General features: G+C 44.3%; 1 pseudogene; it reads left to right on the top strand.

Moving 5' to 3' along the window:
- The first annotated feature begins 12,929 nt into the window (after positions 1-12,929).
- LOC130482355 (cytochrome b-like) lies at positions 12,930-15,143 on the top strand (annotated as a pseudogene).
- Positions 15,144-17,538: the final 2,395 nt, after the last annotated feature.

Genomic DNA, 17,538 nt, shown 5'->3' with positions numbered 1-17,538 from the left:
CTCCCCTCAGCCGCCTTCTTTCCAAGCTAAACAGCCCTAAGCGTCTTAACTGCTCCCCATAGGACAGTTGCTCAAGTCCCCTAATCATTTTGGTTGCTCTTTTCTGCACCTTCTCAAGCTCTGTAATATCCTTTTTTAGGTGTGATGACCAGAACTGTACACAATATTCCACGTGTGGTCTCACCATAGATTTGTACAAGGGCAGTATGGTATCAGCAGTTTTATTCTCTATTCCTCGTCTAATTATGGACAACATGGAATTTGCCTTTTTTACAGCAGCTGCACACTGGGTTGACATCTTCATTGAGCTATCCAATACCACCCCAAGATCCCTTTCTTGGTCTGTTGCTGCCAGCACAGATCCCATCAGTGTATATGTGAAGTTGGGATTTTTTGCCCCAATATGCATCACTTTACACTTACTCACATTGAATCTCATTTGCCATTTTAATGCCCATTCTTCCAATATGTAGATATTTCTGGAGCTCTTCACAGTCCAATTTTGTTTTAACCACCCTAAATAATTTGGTATCATCTGCAAACTTGGCTCCTGCACTGTTTAACCCCAACTCCAGGTCATTGATGAACAGGTTGAAAAGCACCAGTCCCAACACAGATCCCTGAGGCACCCCTCTGCTCACATCCTGCCATTGTGAGAACTGGCCATTGATTCCTACTCTCTGCTTCCTATTTTTCAGCCAGCTCTCAATCCATAACTTGTCCTCTTAACCCATGACTATGAAGACTTAGCAGTCTTTGGTGGGGAACTTCATCAAAAGCATTTTGGAAATCCAAATACAGAATGTCCACAGCCTCATTCCTGTCCACATGCTTACTGACACTTTCAAAAAACTCTAATAGGTTAGTGAGACAGGACCTACCTTTACAGAAGCCATGTTGGGTTTTGCTCAGCAGACCCTGCCCTTCTATATGCTTGACAATTCAATCTCTAATAATGCTTTCCACCAATTTACCCGGAACAGACGTTAAGCTAACTGGCCTGTAATTTCCCGGGTCCCCTCTGGAACCTTTTTTATAAATGGGTGTTACATTGGCCATTCTCCAGTCCTCTGATACAGAGGCTGATCGAAGGGACATATTACAAATCTTTGTTAGAAGTTCAGCAATTTCCCATTTGAGTTCTTGAAGAACTCTAGGATGAATACCTTCTGGTCCCTGTGACTTGTTAGTTTGCAATTTGTCTAGACATTCTAGGACTTCCTGCCTTGTTACCACTATTTGCCTCAGTTCCTCATTTTCCCCTCTCCAAAATCTCTGTTCAGGAGAATGAATCTGCCCTGTATCTTCAACAGTGAAGACAGATGAGAAGAATTCATTTAGTTTTTCAGCAATCGCTGAAAACCCCTACTCCATGCCCAGAAGATGGCCAAGGTGCCCTCCCTCTCATGTTCTGCCTAAGGTCATAGAATCAGCATTGCTGACAGATGGCCATCTAGCCTCTTCTTAAAAACCTCCAGGGAAGGAGAGCTCACCTCCTCCCGAGGAAGCCTGTTCCACTGAGGAACCGCTTTAACTGTTAGAAAATTCTTCCTAATGTCTAGACGGAAACTCTTTTGATTTAATTTCAACCCCTTGGTTCTGGTCTGACCTTCTGGTTAGTAGGCTGCAGGCTGGGCCCTGTTAGCAATCAGTGTTCAGTTGCTCAACTGTTGCTGGCTGTTCTACTGGCTTGTTTTCGAAGGTTTCAAGTGGACTGTTTTAATGGGCTAGTTTTATTAGCCCAATGGTTGCCAAGGTTCTTAGGATCAAGGCGACAAATGAATCGTGTGATTGTGGATCTTATGAGAAGGTGGTTTCCAGCCACCTGGAATAATTTGGGAGCCCTTGACTAGGTGTAAAATGTGACCTTATGGGGAACGAATTGCACAGGGGTTGGAGGTGAAAGTCTGAACGTCTAACTTTTTCATTCTCCTGGTGAATCAGCTGCGAGCTGAAGGGGAAACGAACCTTGTCTGGTAAATGCTGGCTCCTTTTGAAGAATGTCTCCATGAAGGGGCAGAAAGGAAGGGGTAGATCTCAGGAAATGTTATAAGGATTGGGGTGGGGGGAGCGAACCAGCTAACCGCAAACGCACAAAGCACCCACCGATCTTCGTGTTCCACAGTAGAATAAATTGTAAGAATCCACTTAACTCTTTCGCAAAACTATCTCCACCCGAAGCCCCTGTGTGTACATCAGGGGAAAGATAATTCACAGTGGGTAGCCGTGTTAGTCTGTTTGCAGTAGTCAAAAAGGGCAAGAGTCCAGTAGCACCTTAAAGACTAACAAAAATATTTTCTGGTAGGGTATGAGCTTTCGTGAGCCACAGCTCACTTCTTCAGATACAGCTAGAATGTGAATCCATCAGTCTTTAAGTAGAGGAACAGTATGTAAATGTGAATAGCAGACTTGATTGGATTAGGTGTGATATGCAGAAGAGTCTGTGATCTCTGGACCCACCAATGTCAGCCATACTATCTCAGGTTCATATTCCTGCTCATCTTCTAATGTGATTTATGCCATCACATGCCAGCAATGCCCTTCCACAATCTACATTGGACAAACAGGTCAGTCTCTTAGACAAAGATTAAATGGACATAAGTCTGACATCAGAAACCACAGTATTCAAAAACCAGTGGGTGAACATTTCAACCTTCCAGGACATTCTGTTGCAGATTTAAGAGTAGCAGTTCTCTTACAAAGGAATTTTAAAGGGAGATTGGAAAGAGAAACTGCTGAATTACAGTTGATATTCAAACTAAAGTCAATGCATTTACCTGGGCTGAATAAAGACCTTGCATTCATGGCCCATTACCAATGCTGATTTCTCCACACCCATCTCTCCCCTGGACATCACAGACTCTTCTGCATATCACACCTAATCCAATCAAGCCTGCTATTCACATTTACATACTGTTCCTCTACTTAAAGACCGATGGATTCACATTCTAGCTGTATCTGAAGAAGTGAGCTGTGGCTCACGAAAGCTCACACCCTACCAGAAAATATTTTTGTTAGTCTTTAAGGTGCTACTGGACTCTTGCCCTTTTTGATCAGGGGAAAGAGTTAGCTAAGGCCTCTCCCAAGTGTGTTAAGCTGTCGTCCTAAGGGTACTTTCCTGTGAGAGCGCCCTGTAGAATAAAATGAGGATTACTTCCGAGTAGACCTGCGTAGGATTCTTCCCTTAGCTTTCTCTGCGCAGAATGGTTTTTGTTTTCTCCTAAATTGTGGAAGAAAGTTCAAAAGCTCGCTTTGCCTGCACCCTGAAGAGGTCCCGTCTACAATTTTACAGTCTACCGGCGCATAGAAGGGTTCATTCTTAAAGGGTTCCAAAGAGTACCGAAGCTTTGATTTGACTTTGGCCATTTATGCAAGGGAGGTTTTGCCTTGGATTTGATGCTCTCTAGATGCACATTTTCTCCAGCCACATTCTCAAAACTCCAAAATAAGCCCCCCATGCAGAGTTTTGAGAATTCGGATTGGGGGGGGGGATGTGCATCTAGAGAGCAGCAGACTCAAGGCAAAATCTCCCGTGCATAAATGGCCTTTGATTTATTTATTTTATTTGGTCGGGCTTTGCATTCTCTCCGCAGTAAATCACAAACGAACACCTCAGCCGAGGAGAAGCCGTGTCCTGCGAATGCAAAGCGCCCCCTCCTTCCCCCCCAAAAAAACCCGAGCTCCTATCGCAGTCTGCATAAATTCCAGTCCACTGCAGCGATTCTTCTCACGGGTTTTCTATATATTAGGTTGACCCAAGAACAACATTTCCTAGCATTTCAGCTCCCACCGCAGGAGAAGCGGAAGAGAAGGGAGAGGGGGAGACAGAGATAATCTGGAGAAAAATTTTAACAATTTTTAATAACCGTTATCTGCCGGGACTGCAATCTTGGTCTTTTGTGTTTTGTTTCCCTATAAATCTCCCAGCTGTCCTTTATTGCGGTCTCTGCCAGAGGCTTCTGCCAACCCGCAACACGCGGCTCCTAAGCCCCGGTCGGGTGAACGCGAGGGAACTCGAGCGCCACCCACTGTCCGCCTTTGGGAAGAGCGGCGGTAGAGGACCGAGAGGAAGAACAGTGGTAGAGGGCTGTGCTCGAAACCGACCGCGTTTGCCAACTCCGACGCTCTTAGGGGCTCTCCAGAGAGCGATTTGAATGGGAAACGCATGGGATGGACTGCACTAATCACCTCGAAAGACCCCCGTCGGCACAATATCTGGGGGAAAGAATCAGCAAAGGTGTTAATGGCGAAGTCGCGATTTTCCAAATTCTGACACCAGCGAGGCTTTGGAAACAAGTCCCATTGGTTTAGGATAGAGGCATAAACGAAAGACACTGTTAAAAATAACAGAACTCTCCAAAAGGTGGTGGGAGTATTAAGAGGTTAATGGCAAAAGGGTGAATAGGAAGACAGGAAAGCTTCAGGGAAGAACATCAGAAGAGCCCTCCTGGATCCAACCGGTGACCGCCTGGGCAAGATCGATCCTTGCAATATATACATATGAAGGCAAGGGAAGAAGAAGAAGAGTTGGTTTTTATATGCCGACTTTCTCTACCACTTAAGGGAGACTCAAACCGGCTTACAATCACCTTCCCCTCCCCACAACCGACCTACCCTGTGAGGTAGGTGGGGCTGAGAGAGCTCTAAGAGAGCTGTAACTTGCCCAAGGTCACCCAGCTGGCTTGGTGTGTAGGCAGTGCCGGATTTACGTATAAGCTAAATAAGCTATAGCTTAGGGCCCCACTCTCTTGGGCCCCCCAAAATAATTTAAAGGAAAAAACAAACGATGTACGTTTCCAAAATATAAGATAAAAATAATAATAAAATAAAATAAAACCTACATACAGCAACTATAAAATACATATTTTTGTTATGTGCAAATGGCTTTAGATACCTATTAGGTCCATAAATTACCATATAGCATATATTCAACACAAAAAACAGTGACAATTTGTTGTTGACAAAGGACAGCTGGACATATAAAGGGCCCCATTACCTTCAATAGCTTAGGGCCTCATCAAACCTAAATCCGGCCCTGTGTGTAGGAGTGGGGAAACAAATCCACTTCACCGGATTAGCCTCCGCGGCTCTTGTGCAGGAGTGGGGAGTCAAACCCGGTTCTCCAGATCAAAGTCCCCTGCTCCAAGGGAAGTTTGGATCACCACGAACTCATTTCTAGAGCATTTAGCCCCCATTGAAGACATTTCAAAGCCTGCTTGAGATCAGGAGGAAAAAATTATGTCTCGATCAAGTGACTGAGCACGACGCGAAGACACACGTTACAGCGAATGCAGGTATGAGCCGTGTACGCTTTAACGTTCTTTGTAGGCGCAGGGAACAATTAGTACTGCGCCTTTTAAGCATGCGGAGCTGAACGAGTGATTGAAACCCCAAGTTCCTCCAAGCGTTAGTGCCCGGCTGGGTCTTTTAAGGGAAGGCAGATTGGCTCTTCCTGACAAAGAGATCTAGCCGGGTCTGGACCGTGCAAGGTATACACACATTCCTTGTAACCTGGAGAGCGATGGCATCGAGTCTTCGCTGCCCTTTCCTTGATCTTGAGATAAGGGACCGGTCTTTGCTTAGAACAGTGGTTCCCAAAGTGGGCAGCAGCACCCCCTAAGGGGGCAGTGGGATTACCTAGGGGGGTGCTAAGAGGCGAGGGGGCAGCAGTGGGGCCCTAGAGGTGGGCCCCTTCAACTATGTTGCTCACTAATTTACAATAGCTCAAGCTATGGTGTCACGCTGGCAAGTTTGGTGGAAACTTATCAAAATAATTTCCCCCAGACTTTGAAGTAGCTGGTACCACAGGATCAAGTTCATCAGTTTTGTTGAATACATTTCAACTAAAAAGTTTCAATTTGATTTTTGAATAGATGTGCAATCAATCGTTACCGTTTTGAATTTTTATTGTTATTATCTTCTTTAGTGGGTCATGAAAACCCCTATTTTGAAGAATGCTTTTTATAGGATAGTGTATGGGGGCACTTGGGTTGAGTTGGTGGAACCAAGGGGGGCGGTGGCCTGAAAAGCTAGGGAACCACTGGCTTAGGAGAAGACAGTCCACTGGTGTATAGGGAGGGGGGGCGTCCTCTGGGATCTCAGGCTTGTTTCTTTGAACAGCTCGGTCCACGGCCAAGACAACTTTCAGCCTATTTCTTCTTTTTCAAAAAAAAAATTATTGAGAAATTTAACAGTTACATACACATACAAATACACATACATACGGTCTACTCATTTTTGCCAGGGAGATCAGTAAATAATTGCCTTTACAAAACACTTTTTAGGCCCTACAGTAAATTTAGCCTAATGTAAAAATCATACTCTTTAACAGTTCCTGACATCTAGTTGACCAAATCTCTAAGTTATAATATTACAAACAATATAAGATATAACTACACTCAGTTTTACTTATCATCCCTACTTTGGTGTAGCTAATTAATTTCTCCACTTTCTGCTATCTACTTCATCCACACTTCAGCCTATTTCTTCTGTTTGCTTGCTGCTCCTGCAGTCCACTCCCTCCCATTGACTCAGAAGTAGCCCCCTGCATGTCTCTGAAGGCAGCCTAGCTCCTTTTAAGGCTCCCTAATACTTTGGATCGGACAGCAAGTGAAGCTTTTCCTAGGCGTGGGACGAGGGCTGGTTGGTTCCCAAGGGTGGAGAGTCTATTGACACCAGGCTCACCCCGGGGCCGGGCCTGCGCCTCACCCCTTCTCACACCCACGGAGCCTTCCGTTAGCAGCGTGACCTCGCTCACTGATCATCCCAGCCAAATTGGCTTCCTCTTTCCCTCCTTCTCTCTGGAATGACATATCGCCCGGGCCTTAATGAAGACGAATAAGCTGTTTGCAGAAGCTGATGACAGATCGTCCCCATAGAAAATGATATAATTGCTCCAAATACCAGAAGACACGGGTTCGGCCGGGAAGAGAGAGAAAAAACAAAACAAACATCTCCTCCTGCGGTTCCTCTGCAAATCAGACCGGCAGGGCTCATGGCAACAGAGACCACAAGGAGCTGATTGCAGTGAAATGCTTGGAGAGAACCGCTCAGTCCCTGGAAGAGTGTGTTGTAACCCATGTGTTTAGGCTCTCTAATTCTGCATAGGATGGAGACAAGGCCTCGGGTGGGTGGGGGGGGGCAACACTCCTCTGGATTGGAGCACTTCAGACTGTGGAAGGAACTATAAATTTTCCTCCACTAAACAAACAAACAAAACAAAAACCCTTTGCATAGAAAACTAGAGTGTCAGAGAGAAGAGAGCATCTTACATCTAGTTTTCTACATTCAAGAACTTCTCTCTCTCTCTGCCATTTTAGCCCCTGTGTGCAGTTTGAAGTGGTACATCACACATATGCATTAACAGCTGAGCAAGTGATACCTGACTTGCAGCCAGCAGGGACCTTGTGTAGTTAATTGTGACTACCTTATTGAGAACCAGGGTTGCAGATTGACAAACCTGGAGACTACTTTCCCCTTGAAGAAGAAGAGTTGGTTTTTATATGCTGACTTTCTCTGCCACCTAAGGCAGAATCAAACCAGCATACAATCCCCTTCCCCTCCCCTCCCCACAACAGACACCCTATGAGGTAGGTGGGGCTGAGAGAGGTGTGACTAGCCCGAGGTCACCCAGCTGGCTTCATGTGTAGGGGTGGGGAAACCAATCCAGTTCACCAGATTAGCCTCCGCCACTCATGTGGAGGAGTGGGGAATCAAACCCGGTTCTCCAGATCAGAGTCCACCACTACACCACGCTGACACCATCATGATTGATGAGGCACATGGCAAGAAATGATTATGATGTTGGTATAAAGCTAATTTTTTTTTAAAAAAAACTTGAGGTTAAGCATATATAGTTTGCTTTTGTCTTCAAGACAACTTTGAGAGGTTAATCCGATAGTGATTAGCCTGAGGTCACTTAGTAACCTCCGTTGCTGAGTGGCGATTTGAACTTGTCTCTTCCTAATTTAAATCCAGCAATCTCGTTGCTCTGTTACCTTGGATAGTCAGAGGGTGCATAGGTGCCAGTGGGGTTGGAATACCTAAGAGTAAGGTGAGACCACCGTTGCCAGTATCATACAGGTATGCGGTTATTGACTTTCCTGCAGGATGCAGCTGGCTGGGTAATAATGGGGGTGGCTGCTCCTCGTGGCAACCAACTTCTACATCTCATCCTAGTGAGGGCTGGGACAAAATAGATCCCATAATTAGGTTGCTATAGGAGCAGGCTGAGCTCTTGAATTTCACGGGACTCCATTAGGGCGACTGATTAATACAATGAAACTAAACACATATCTGAAATTTAAACTGGGTCAGTGAAGTGTATTATTTTGTCCACCTTCCTTTTTGTTGTAACCAACATACTCCTGCCTGGATGAAATGACAACAGGAGAAAATAAATACAGGTTGCATATCCCTTATCTGGACTGCTTGGGACCAGAAGTGGATTTTGGATCTTTCCGTATATTGGAATATTTTGGAATGTTTGCATATACATAATGAGATGTCTTGGGAATGGGACCCAAATTCATTTATGTTTTATATACACTTTATACACATAGCCTGAATGTAATTTTAATATCTTTAATAATTTGTGTACATTGAACCATCAGAAAGCAAAGATGTAACTATCTCATCAGAATACTTGTATCAGCTGTTAAAAAAGAGCAACAACAAACTAATAATGGCAGGCTTTCAGTCTCCACCTACAATGCAGTGTACACTGTATTTTTCTTTTCTTTTTTTTTAGGTGAGAGGAAACATTGAAAGCATTGAAACACTGAATGCCGGCTAGAAGGGTCCAATTTTCGGATCAGTCCGGATAAGGGATGTCCGGATAAGGGATACTCCACCTGTAATGGTGGGGGAGGGGGAATGCCAAATTCAAAGGCTACAAATATCTCCTAAGAATGATGAGTTTTAAGTTTGCCAGTTTCAGATTCCAAAATGCTCTTATAGGCACGAAGACCTGGCTTTTGGTTTCAGAAGAATACAAAGCCCAAAGGTCAGATTTCTTCCATTGAACACAACTTTTTCTAGTGAAAGCTTCCATTCATGAAACTGCTATGGAATGTTCCACTGCAGAAAGCTCCAACCCTGGCATTAAAACACAGAGCAAGAAATATAAGGAGAATGGGAGGGCCTTCATGTTCAGCAGCTGAATCCTAGAGGACATCCTCTACTCTACTGTATGTAGAGCCAAAATGAATCGCTGGGCCCCTGATCCATCTTTCTAACCAAGAGAGGTGTTCTTTCAACTATGATCCGGGGAACCATGAACACACATGAAGCTGCCTTGTACTGAATCAGACCCTTGGTGCATCAAAATCAGTATTGTCTACTCAGACTGGCAGCGGCTCTCCAGGGTTTAAGGCAGAGAGAGGTCTTTCGTATCACCTACTTGCCGAGTCCCTTTAACTGGAGATGCCAGGGATTGAACCTGGGACCTTCTGCATGCCAAGCAGATGCTCTACAAACTGAGCCATCAGTAGTCCCTTCCCTGATGTTCTTTCCAGTTATCCACTGAGACCAAATGACACATAACAAAGGAGATGCATGATTAGTCTCCCAACATTTTGTTTCTTTTTTATTACATAATTTAGTTTTAAACCACAAAATGAAAGATGATCGTAAAAGAATTCATATTACAGCTATTTATATACATTACTGAGTTATCCAGTTAATTAAAGGGACCCCTAATGATTGCAGTTGAAGCAAACACCTTGGTCATTTAGACTAAGCTGTAAACTAACCTATATTTCCTTAATTTTCAGTATCCATTCTTGGATGGATCGGAGGATTGTTCTACTTTCAATACCTTGCTAAAACAATCCTGGTTGCAGACATTAAATATAAAAGAACTACCTGTGGTCTCTTGCAACATAATTTAACAAGAAAACATCTGGCCTTAGAGACACCACCATTTCACATTCAAATTCCAACTTTTCATGAATTTAACTGAATGAGGGTATTGTCACCACCTATGTAAACCCACTATCAGCAGATTGCAGTACCAACATTGCCCTGTGCAGCTAACATACATCATGGCTAAGTTTTTGGAATAAGGCAAAGCTGGTGAACCATCTTAATTATGTTCTCCTTAAGTGCTAAAGACATCATAAACAAGCCATGAGATAAGACAAATACCTCTTCATTGATCACAGATCCAATGTCGTTGCTCCATTTAGTTTGAAATCTAAGATAAGCCAAAGAATAGTTCTTTAACAAAATATTACAAATTATTGAAAATAAATGGTCCACTCCTATTCTAATTAACTTTTTAAAATATGATAGTCTTAGGACGAGGCCTCTCAAAAAATATGTGGACAAAAAGCTTTTGAGTTGTGGAAATTCAAAAACAGTAATTAGACCATTGCTATGTTGAAATACTGCATCAAATGAGGTAAAATTATTTATAATTAAGTCTTTATAAGTATCAAGACCAACACTTTCCCATTTAGATACAGAACTTAATTATTAAAAAATTCAGGCAAGATTAGTGGGATTCAAGTGAATAAACATCATCACTTTACAATCAAACTTAATGTAGATAATGTTGTTATATTTCTGATTACTGGTGGAGTTATCTAGTAAAGAACTTAAAGAGATCATTAATTCTTATTCAAAGGTAGCAGGATATACACTGGATATCAACAAAACTGAAGTTCTCTTAGTAAATATTTTAAAAATGGATTTATATCAAACTTCAACATTGCTGAAATGAATATAAACAAACAGGCAATTATTTAGGTATAAAAATAGGCTTGGATAACTCTAATATGGTAAACTGCAATTTTAATGCAGTAATAAATAACATTAAGGGGAAAAATCCACGTATGGGAATCTCTAAACTTACCTGTTCTTGATCATGTCAACATAATTAAAATGTGCATAATTCTGAAACTGAACTTTTTGTTTGCAAATCTTCCTATTAAGCTTCCTAATCAGATCTGGGGGGAAGGGCAAGCTTTGATCAACAGTTTTATATGGAAGAGCAAGAAACCTAAAGATGAGTGGTTGGTTGCTCAGGAAAAAATGGACCTGTGGAAGATAAAAAGGTAAAGGTCCCCTGTGCAAGCACCTGGCCATTCCTGACCCATGGGGTGATGTCACATCCTGACGTTTTCTAGGCACACTTTGTTTATGGGGTGGTTTGCCAGTGCCTTCCCCAGTCATCTTCCCTTTACCCTTAGCAAGCTGGGTACTCATTTTACCGACCGCGGAAGGATGAAAGGCTGAGTCAACCTTGAGCCGGCTACCTGAAACCGACTCCCGTCAGGATCAAACTCAGATCATGAGCAGAGCTTGCAGCTTACCACTCAGTGCCACGGGGCTCAGTTGTGCCACACGGCTCAGTTGGATAGGCATCCCAAATATCTCAGTTGTGGAGGATAGGCATCACAAATATCTAAATCTATCACGATGCCGCAAAGCTAAAATGGATTTTGATTTGGCTTCTGACTAACACTGATAATGCTGAAATTGCTGTAGAGCAGGCATGATTAAAATGCCTTTAGGAAAATTTCTATGGCAAAAAAAAGTTGATAGGAAAAGGATATATGGGTATGAGAACTTTATTATTAACCGTCTGTTACCTGTATGGGATTCATACCAGAAAAAGTATCACCAGAGGTCATCACCTTGGGACTTAGATAAATCTCAAGGATGTCAATCAATCTACCAACTTTTATTTTTTTTACTCAAAAGCAGCTTTGAGTGCCTGGGAAGGGTTAACCTTTTTCCAATCAGCTGCTTATGCTATCAAACTGGCCCCTCCTCCCTGCACTATGGGACGGGTTAAAATATGGGGGAGTTTCATGCTTTGTTTTCCCAGGAAAGCCACTGTGGGAGTGATTTTGACTGCAAGCAGAAGCACAAGGGGAGAAGGTGATACTCTCCCACACTGCTGCTACTTGAACCAAATTCATCATCCACTGAGACTGCATTTCAAGGTTTTAAAACGTCCAGAGCTTTATTCCATCTTTCACGTAGGTGAATCCTCAGAATACCACTAAAATAATGGAGAGAACTGCTCCAACTAAATTGGAGTGTAGTAGAGGGTTCTTCCATGTCCACGTGAAAATGTAATGTGGAAAACCAGCTGGCTTCTTCTGCAGTAGAAGAGGCTGCACTGTGGGAAGTTCACTGCCCACCCCCTGTGCACAAAATAAATAAGCGCGAGGTTCTGCCTCATAGAATTTGGACCGATCACAAAAGAAAGATGCAGCTGTCAGAAGTCCTTACAGGAGTACCACCGCAAACAATAAGCTTTAAAGATTCTAAAAAATAACATGTAGACTGTGTTATCAGAAAAGTGTCAAGGGAGGTAAGGGTTTTGCTTAGGTTTTTGGAAGGGAGCACTTGGACTTTTGTAGAATCCAGGGTTTGCACCCTGAAGGAAGTCCTGGCCAGTTCATTCCAAGTGCATGAGGACAGTCTCCGTTTGCTTAGTGGCGGAGGGAAAATAGTCCTGTACATGCTTAGAAGTAACTTTATTGCATCGTATGAATTGTGTATATGTGATGATGATGGTCAATGGAACTAGTTAAAAGAGTGGAAGTGAAGCTACAAGAGCAAGGCCAATGATATCTGCGAGAGGTTTTGTTTCACTGCCATCATCTTATGGGGTGTTTGCAAGTCTGTACAGAATATGCAAACCAGAACAGCAGTCTCTCATACAATAAGAACATAAGAAAAGCCATGCTGGATCAGACCAAGGCCCATCAAGTCCAGCAGTCTGTTCACACAGCGGCCAACCAGGTGTCTCTAGGAAGCCCCCAAACAAGACGACTCCAGCAGCACCATCGTGCCTGTGTTTCACAGTGCCTAATATATTTGGCATGCTCCTCTGATCCTGGAGATAATAGGTATGCATTGTGACCAGTATCAATTTTTACTAGTAGCCATGAATACTCCTCTCTTCCATGAACATGTCCACTCCCCTCTTAAAGCCATCACCACATCCTGGGGCAGGGAGTTCCACAATTTAACAAATGAAGATGAAGAACCACTTATTTTTTTTAAAGTTATAATCAGAAACCTCCTCAATATAGGGAAGCTTTGCTGATCCTTCTACGAAACACATGGTGTACAGACTCAGATTGCAAGTGGTTTACCCCAATGTGAAGAAAAGGTTTGGTCTTTCATCCTGTGTATGAGCCCTGGGTGGCAGCTTCACATGAACACATGACACTGACTTATGCTGGAAGTCTGTATTGTCAGCTCTCCAGGTCATAAGAACATAAGAAAGGCCCTGCTGGATCAGACCATGGCCCATCAAGTCCAGCAGTCCGTTCACACAGTGGCCAACCAGGTGCCTCTAGGAAGCCACTAACAAGACGAGTGCAGCAGCACCATCCTGCCTGTGTTCCACCGCACCCAAAAAAAATAGACATGCTCCTCTGGTACTAGAGAGAATAGGTATGCAGCATGACTAGTATCCATTCTAACTAACAGCCATGAATACCCCTCTCCTCCATGAATATGTCCACTCCCCTCTTAAAGCCCTCCAAGCTGGCAGCCATCACCACATCCTGGGGCAGGGAGTTCCACAATTTAACTATGCGTTGTGTGAAAAAATACTTACTTTTATCTGTTTTGAATCTCTCACCCTCCTGCTTTAGCAGAGGACCCCGTGTTCTAGTATTATGGAAGAGGGAGAAAAACTTCTCCCTGTCTACTCTCTCCAAACCCTGCATAATTTTATAGACCTCTATAATGTCTCCCCTCAGCCGCCTTCTTTCCAAGCTAAACAGCCCTAAGTGTCTTAACCGCTCCCCATAGGACAGTTGCTCTAGTCCCCTAATCATTTTGGTTGCTCTTTTCTGCAGAGGTCTCAGGCAGAGGTCTTCCACATCACCTACTTGCCTAGCCCCTTTAACTGGAGATACTGGGGATTGAACCTCAGACCTTCTGCATGCCAAGCAGATGCTCTACCACTGAGCCATGGCCCCTCCCCAAAATCTGTCCATGAATGTTTCCCAGTGGCCTTTCTAGAAAGAAAACTTCCCAGGTGACTGTGGGTGTTACATGGTCAACCACCAGGAGTGGTTCAAAATAGTAAACAACTCATAATCAAAATAGTAAACAACTCATTCATTGACCTACCAACCCCATCAAATATCTCCGCTTGATGAAACTTTGGATCACTCTTAGGAATATGCCTCATAATTCAAATTTTAACCGGTTTATTCCTAGCGATGCACTACACCGCAGACACCTCAATAGCATTCTCATCAATCGCCCACATCTGCCGCGACGTTCAACACGGCTGATTGATCCGTAATATCCACGCCAATGGCGCCTCCATATTCTTTATCTGCCTCTACCTACACATCGGACGAGGCCTTTACTACGGCTCATACCTGTACAAAGAGACCTGAAACATTGGTGTGGCCCTCCTACTCCTAGTAATAGCAACCGCCTTTGTAGGATACGTTTTACCATGAGGACAGATATCCTTCTGAGGGGCCACTGTCATCACAAACCTCCTATCAGCAATCCCATACATAGGAAACACCCTAGTACAATGAATCTGAGGCGGATTTGCCGTAGATAAAGCAACATTAACACGATTTTTCACCTTCCACTTCCTCCTCCCATTCATAATTTCTGCCGCTGCAATCCTACACATATTATTCTTACACGAAACCGGTTCAAACAACCCCACAGGAATAAACTCAAACACAGACAAAATCCCATTCCACCCATACTTTTCAACCAAGGACCTGTTTGGAGCAACGCTTCTAATCATGGCACTACTACACCTAGCCCTATTTTCCCCACAACTCCTGGGAGACCCAGAAAATTTTACCCCAGCTAACCCCCTTGTAACCCCACCACACATCAAGCCCGAATGATACTTCCTATTTGCCTACGCCATTCTCTGCTCAATCCCCAACAAACTAGGAGGGGTACTTGCCCTACTAATGTCTACTATAATTCTACTATTAATCCCACTAACACACAACTCAAAACAACGAACTAACACATTCCGCCCCCTATCACAACTAACATTTTGAGCCCTAATTGCCACCATCACCATCCTAACCTGGATCGGAGGACAGCCAGTTGAAGACCCCTTTATTATAGTGGGCCAACTAGCCTCTGTTCTATACTTCACGACCATCCTCTTATTAAAATAAATCTCCATTCCAGAGCCTAATCTATCATACAGGGAAATTGTGAGGATAAATGTAGTAAAATTATTATTACCTTTCAGTTTGACTTTCTTTTTTTGTGGGGAGGGGCTTGCAGAATAGCAAGGTCTTAGAAATCTGTGCTAGTACATTTAGTGGGGGGGAAAGCCTCCATGTATCTTAAATGTTTTCATGTCTCTGGTTCGTTACACAGTTACAGCCAATCCTGCTTCTACTGAAATCCATGGAAGTTTGCAAAACACCTCATTGGGAAAAGGCTCCGTCCTAATGTCTTTATGCGTATGCAGGGAAGCAACATCAAAGCTGCATCAGGCCCAATGTGGAACACATATGGGAAGCTCAGAAGGGTTTATCGGCCAAACGTGTTTTCTGGCCGTTTCCAGCTCTCTTTTTTTTTCCTTCTCTGGCAAAATGGCTCAGAGCTGTAAACACACCATTACTGTTCTGCTCAGAGGCAAGTGAAAGAAAGAGCTCGAAATAGAATCCTCAGTTCCAACATTTCCATTAAGTGAATATTGGAAAGACATGGGTGGGGAAAGCAGTTGGATCCCTTTTTCATGCATTTCACATATTTAGGGCAGATGAAATGTGTCCTGGTAACATTGTTTTCTTCAGGTTGAAAATGGGGCTTTAGTTAATTGATCGGCTTTGTAACAGATTTGTAGCCCTGCAGAGAGCACAACTAAGTAGCAACACTTGCTCTCGGTTTAGTAATCCGACAAAGCACAATTCGACATTTTTGGAACAGGCCCCTGTAGGATTTAGTTTGTTTTCCTGAGAAGTCTTCAAGCTTGCCTTCAGTTTCAGCAGCTTTTATTTTAATGAGCACATCGTGCAAGGCAAAAAGAACAGCTCGTGTGAACTAGTGGCTCAGAAACCCTCTATATATCACCTAGAACAGTGATGGCGAACCTTTTAGAGACCGAGTGCCCAAACTGCAACCAAAAACCCACTTATTTATCGCCGAGTGCCAATGCGGCAATTTAACCTGAATACCACCCCCAGAGGGGGCCCAGAGGGAGAGGCTAGGGTTGCCAAGTTTCTCTTCGCCATGAGTGGGAGGTTTTTGGGGTGGCGCCTGAGGAGGGCGGGGTTTGGGGAAGGACTTCAGTGCCATAGAGTCCAATTGCCAAAGTGGCAATTTTTTCCAGGGGAACTGATCTCTATTGGTTGGAGATCACCTGTAATAGCAGATCTCCAGCTAGTACCTGGAGATTGGCAACTAGTTCCTTAGTGTTTTCTCTCTACATATCAAGACAAATGGAAAGGTGTTTGGAGGATGGCTTGTGGGCACTTCAAAGGTGGAATAGGACTGCACACCCCTCCACCCGCACAGACCCAGAGGGCACCAGAGAAGCTGCTGGAGGGAAAGAAGGAAGGAAAGAAGGGAAGGGAGGGGGAAAGGGAAGGGAGGGAGGGAGGGAGGGAGGGAGGGAGGGAGGGAGGGAAAGAAAGAAAGAAAGAAAGAAAGAAAGAAAGAAAGAAAGAAAGAAAGAAAGGGAGAAAGAAAGAAAGGGAGAAAGAAAGAAAGGGAGAAAGAAATGGAGCAAGGGAGAGAAAGAAAAGGACAGAGGGAGACAGAAAAAGAAAGAGGCCATTTATGCATGGGAGGTTTTGCCTTGGATTTGCCACTCGGTGGGGCGCTGCGACAGGCTTGTGAGAGGCGAGCAGGGTGGGGCAGAGGGCGCCTCCTTCGCACCCACCGACCAGCCATGCCCCTCCGCCCGCACAGGCCCAGAGGGCCCCGGAGAAGCCGCCGGCCATGCCGAGTGTGGGCGCTCGGCTTCTGTCCCACGCTCTCCCATTCGCCTGGCTGGCCGTGCACGCTCCAGCGGCGGCAATGGCGGCAGCTTCTGGGGGAGAGTCCGGGGGCCACCGCCAATGATGTCGGAGGTTCCCCACCCCTGGGCTACAGCCTCTCCCATCCGGGGCGGGGCAGAGCCGGAAAGGCCAGCGGCTTGGAGGAACAGCGCGTGCCGGCAGAAAGGGCTACACGTGCCGGAAGTGGCACACGTGCCATAGGTTCGCCAACACGGACCTAGAAGATGTGTGAGTATAACCGCATAATCCACACACGCACACACTCTGTATGCCTCTCTAAGAAAGCCAACCTCTTGCCATGAGAACCATGATGTGGAAAACATTTCAAGCATTTTGCTATTATGAACAGTTAGAATGCAGCATTTTTCAATAACATGGCACATGTTTCTCGATTAAGCCAGAGACCACAAGAACCTTTCAAGGGAGGGGTATCCTCAGTAAGTTTTAATAAAAATGCCACATTTGTTTGAATAGTCAATGTTTCGAATCCTGAAAAATACAAACCATACCACAGTATGTTTTCCTACACAAAAGTTGTGTTTTGGATGCCTGTATATCC

The sequence above is a fragment of the Euleptes europaea genome, chromosome 9 (assembly GCF_029931775.1).
Source record: "Euleptes europaea isolate rEulEur1 chromosome 9, rEulEur1.hap1, whole genome shotgun sequence".
NCBI lineage: Eukaryota > Metazoa > Chordata > Lepidosauria > Squamata > Sphaerodactylidae > Euleptes > Euleptes europaea.
Note: the sequence above shows the minus strand (reverse complement) of the source record. Positions and strands in the feature narration are given on the sequence as shown.